The sequence below is a fragment of the Sceloporus undulatus genome, chromosome 4, assembly GCF_019175285.1.
Source record: "Sceloporus undulatus isolate JIND9_A2432 ecotype Alabama chromosome 4, SceUnd_v1.1, whole genome shotgun sequence".
Classification (NCBI taxonomy): domain Eukaryota; kingdom Metazoa; phylum Chordata; class Lepidosauria; order Squamata; family Phrynosomatidae; genus Sceloporus; species Sceloporus undulatus.
In genome coordinates, this window is record NC_056525.1 from 177,801,504 (window position 1) to 177,806,777 (window position 5,274).

A 5,274-nucleotide genomic window follows, 5' to 3' on the forward strand; every position below is an offset into this window, starting at 1 on the left:
TATAGCGACCCCAAACCGCAATGTACAAATATGAATCAAAGAGCACGAGATACACTTGCAGGACTGAGTCAGTGGAAAAATCAGCCGTAGAAGAACATGTTATAAACATCAAGGGCATAAAAATACTGTTTGATAACAATGAAATCCGGACCATGCCAACAATATCAGGTCAGAATGCACAAGGAAGCCATGAAATCCATAAACATCTGGATAATTTCAAACGGAAAGAAGAACCCTTAAAGCAACCAGTTTTGCTAGCAGTTCTGAAGAATGGCAAAAAGAGGACTCCGTAAATGCAAATGAGAAATCACCCAGGAACAGAGGCTTTCCAGCAAATAATGATAATCATTAGCGACATCTAATCCTCCTTTGCAATCCTCCCCACCTGAGGCCCTGCCATCCACAACAGAACAATACACAGTTAACATGGAATTTCCCCCTACTCCGGTCAATCGCTTATATATGTCCCGCTCTCTTCTATGCCAACATTCTCTGAAGATGCCAGCTACAAATGCTGACAAATGTCAGGAATAACTCTTCTAGAACATTGCCAATAGCCTGAAAACCCACAAAAAACTATAGCTAGCTATGTTTCACAGCTAAATCAATTTTACAATCAACACATTCAGATGAGATCATAGGAAACTAACTGTCTGTAGCTACTGTTGTAGAACTATATTAACCCACCTTATCAGAGGTGCTGTGCCCTCAACTGAACCCTCCGATCATGTTCTCCAACAAAAAACTAGTATGTTGGAGAACTGATCAGGAGGATTCCGTTGAACTCCTGTCCTGCATGTTGGGTTCCCATGGACATTGAATTGGGCCGGTGGGAACAAAGTGCTGCTATATAACCTTTGTTGTGATCCGCGAACTTTTTCTTATCAAAAAAAATAATATAGATAGATATGGCTATAAGTCTATATTAACCAATTTATTGGTTCTTGATCCAAAGATACTCCATTACTTTGGGTTTGTTAGAGAAGCATAGTTCCGTTTCTAATGCCATTAAAGTTCTTTGCTACGCAATCTTTTATCCAGCTCACCCGGAGAATACTGGGGTTTGACAACTATTCTAAAATTTATCTAATTGACTCTAGTTTTCTGTTTTGTTTTATTCGTTTTATTATGTGAGTTTGTCTTACTGGCTTACAGTGCAGAAAAATGGAAGGATTGATAGGACTGTAAACAGTGCTCTTCAGAAAGTGGACAGTAATATTTGATGTGGTATTTACTGTTTTTGGTACAGGTACACTGACCCAGAATGAGATGTATTTAGCGTCTCCACTTGGCACTGTGGTCATACGGAATAGACACAATGGATGAGATTCAAAATCATATTATTAATTCCTACTCCCAGGTATTAGTGCTTCTCTGTTAATTTCTTAATATAGTGTAATTCTTTCAGTAAAGTCACTATATGGAAAAAATAAATGTACTTTGAAAGAATCAGAATTTCTAATACTCATAGAATAACATATGTAGCGTATTTTGAAGGTAGTGAAATTTCCTGTGCAGAGGAATTGGTTTAATAACAGTTTTATAAAATGATGAACTATAACACAATTGTATTTACATTAAATGTTATTAGACATTATGGCAGTCTGACAGCAGCCACTGCAAGGACATTTTGCCAGTCTCACTCTGAGATGGATAGAGAATGTGCCTCTTGAAATAACAGCAGTGTGGCAAACTGGAGCACTCTTACCTTACTGCAGCTTATTTCTGTCAGTTGTTAGTCATCGGATAACCATACTAGAACACAATTAGTATTGCCCTTGGGCTTATAGTAAGATTTGTTATTGAGGAGACATGAAGGTTTTCAGCAAGCCATGCATTTTCCCTTTTACTTACCCTGAGCCACTGCTGTTTACCTGGGTTCGGTCACAAGTTAAAACAGCAGAAGCTCAAATGGCTTATGTATTCATTACTCTCAAGTTTCTGCTGCTGCCCACCAGTGTCTGCAAGTAGAGAACCGGGCAGAAGAGATATTGCCATGAGAGTGTGATTGCTGATGGTTGGACTCTAGTTAGATAATCTTTTTGATCATGTTGTGCTCATTTTGTTTGACTCTGCCCACTCCTTCTTATGCCTTTCTTTTTCATTAGCAGAGTTGTGGTCCAGTGTCTCAAGCTAAGACGTAGTATCTTGTGTTACAAAACAGTCTGATGTTATTGATTGATTGTTGATTGACTATGTGCATTCAAGATCCATTCTTATGTCATTTATAGTTCTAAAATGTTGTTTAGGATTTCAGTTTAGTGTTGTATGACATCTTGACGTAACGTCTTACCTAAAATTATATTTGTCATACAAATCCTATATATGAGTGAGGAGTTTGGATGTGTACCGATAACATATCACGCTATAGCTAGAGAAATTGAATAGAACAACAATCTTCTTTGATTTTTAAAATTACTGGTTGAGTTGTTGTTGTTGTTGTTGTTATGCCTTAAAGGTCATTTCTCACTTATGGCTACCCTAAGGCAAAAAGATCACAAAGTTTTTGGCAGCATTTCTTCAGAGGGGGTTTTGCCCTTGCCTTCACTTTGTTCAGATTATTGTACTGAATTATTTCAGATAATTATTTTGGCAACCCTTACAACCACCAGTATCAATATAATTTTCCCATAATATAGTAGTGCAAACAGCTGTTTTGGGATTGCTTAAAGTACCTGTGAGTTAACTTTTAAACTAAAGTGAGGTCTCCCAAGTCATAGTTGAACATGCTTTTATTACTGCACTGTAGCAGCTGGGTACACTTTTAATGAAATCTGTCATAGCTAAACAATAACTGGTATCATCTCCCCCCTTGTTATCGGCTACTTCACCAGATTTTGACCTGTTGGTAAAATAATTATCCTAAACAGTTTGTGTACATGAGAAAGGGTAATACTTGGTATTATAAATTATGTGTTGCTGGAGTGTCTGTCCTTACTTATGTATCGCAGAATGTGCAATTCTACAAACCATCTGGAAGATTTAATTTTGTGTGCTCCGTTCCTGTTGTGGAGTCAATTCTATCTTTTGCAGGCAAAAATATATAAAATTCCTACTTACCATAGGTCATGGTGGCAGTTTAATGAAATGGAAATTTATTGTGTAGTTGGCAGCCTAGTGTTTGTAGTTACTCTTACGTACAGAGCCCCATTTCCTTGATTGATATACTCCGTTCTCTTTCACAAAGCCCAGACTTTGAATGATGAAAAAAGGATTGAGTGGACGAAATTTAGCCTGTTTTAATTCAGAAGCAAAATATATAAATAAAATTCAAATCAGGGCTAGTTTTTTTGCTTGGAAAAATTTTCATTGGGACTTCTTTTTCTTCCCAGCTCTAAATATCAGATAACTAAGTAACTTGATCCATTTTTCTGAGAAAGAATGGCATTCCAGGGGAAAATAAGTAGCTATTAATAGTTACTTCCAAAAGTATGTACTGCGTATCTTTTATTTAAGCAATGATAAAGCAGCACTTATACAGTTGTTCTTATGTGGCATTGATTTCCCCCCCTTGTTTGTGTTCAGTTTTATTATAAAGACAATAGCAGAGTAGGTCACTCTAATGCAACACACAACATCTATTATAACCTGAATATATTTCCCCACTGGAAGCATTCTGTGATAGAGGGCATAATCTTTAATGGAATTTGTGTGAAATTAAATTTACAAGCATCAATAAACATAACATAATTCAGAAGGGTAAATCAGCTTAATTTTTGTGGCTATAATGGTATCAGTGTTTCCAGATGCAATACAAGAATTAACGCAGTAGCTGAAAAAAACACGTGCCAGATGATCAGAAAGTTTAAACCTTTTATTGACTACACTGTAATTTGATGGGCAGAATATTCCCCGTTCAGTGGATCGGTACACTGGAGTCAAAAGAAATGCATGCTTGCCAACAGGGTTCCAGTGTGTTACTCTGAACAAAATAAAAGGTAGTTTATTGATGTTGTTGAGCTGAGGAAAAATTGTCTTACAAAACCAGGCTAAGATAGCTCTTTCCAAGAAATGAGTCATTAATGTGCACCATCCTGCCTTTTTAACAGACACATTACAATGTAACTCTTATGAGAGCAGTACCCCTACTTGGACTGATACTGTTTACTTGTGAGACAATAAAATCAGTCAGCCACACATACAGTATCTGTTCTTCAAGGTGTAGTTCATTGAAGATCCGGGAGTGCTTTCACTGATTTTATAGAGGAACACTCTTCCTGTATCTAAGGCAGTGGTGGAGAACCTTTTAGAGACCGAGTGCCCAAACCGCAACCCAAACCCCACTTATTTTATGCAAAGTGCCACGTTTCTCTGGATTCTAATGACAAACTCTAGTGAAGTCTGTGTTAGGATGATGGTGCGGTGGCCCACGAGAGGGCTCTGAGTGCCACCTCTGGCACGCGTGCCACAGGTTCGCCATCACTGATCTAAGGGATGCTTCCCCATGTTTTTTCCTTATGTATGCTTTCCTTATGTATTCATCGGAGCCTAGTGGCTCCGTGGTTAAGTGCTGTCATCGCCACAGTGTTGTAGTTTTATCCTAGAGGAAAGAAGCTCCAAGGTCACTCAGCCTTCCGTCCTTTCGTAGGTTGCTAAATGAGTACTTCACTTGTGGGGGTATTGGCTTACACATTGTAACCACTTAGGGAGTGCTAGTTCACTGATAAGCAGTATAGAATGTATTTGCTATTGCTGTTGCTATGCTCTTAAAGCACATATTCAAGCAAAATAGCTTATGTATTGTATGGGTTGTTGTTTTTTAACCATAACATCTGAAAGCATTTGCACTCAGGTCCCACTAGCAGTCTTCCCATGAGCACTGCTCGCCACTGTTGAACAAACTATTGGACTGATGCCGTGGTTGTTATGAAGCAGTGTATCTCAATTACCTTTTGCCTTCTTGCTAGTTCCAACACCCACTTTGAAACAATATGTCAGAAAAAAGTGAAAATATTTCTTCCACCACCACTGCCACCCAGTAGAATTATAAACCTAAGGAAATATGAACACATAGACAGTCCAGCATGGCTTGATGCTAGTCAAATATTAGGATTCAGTGGGACAAACACGCACATCTGGGACTCTTGGCCAAGGCCTACTGTGCAAAAGACATTAAAGAGCCAAAAGTTCTGAATGTTATATTTTATTTCAAGGTGCATTCCCAAGCTAGTGGAAACAGTACCAGTTCAACTCCTTCCAGAAAGATCCAGTCTTCTGCACCTAAAGTCCGCAAACTGTCAGCAGTCGAATACATGAGCCGTAAAACCCTGCACT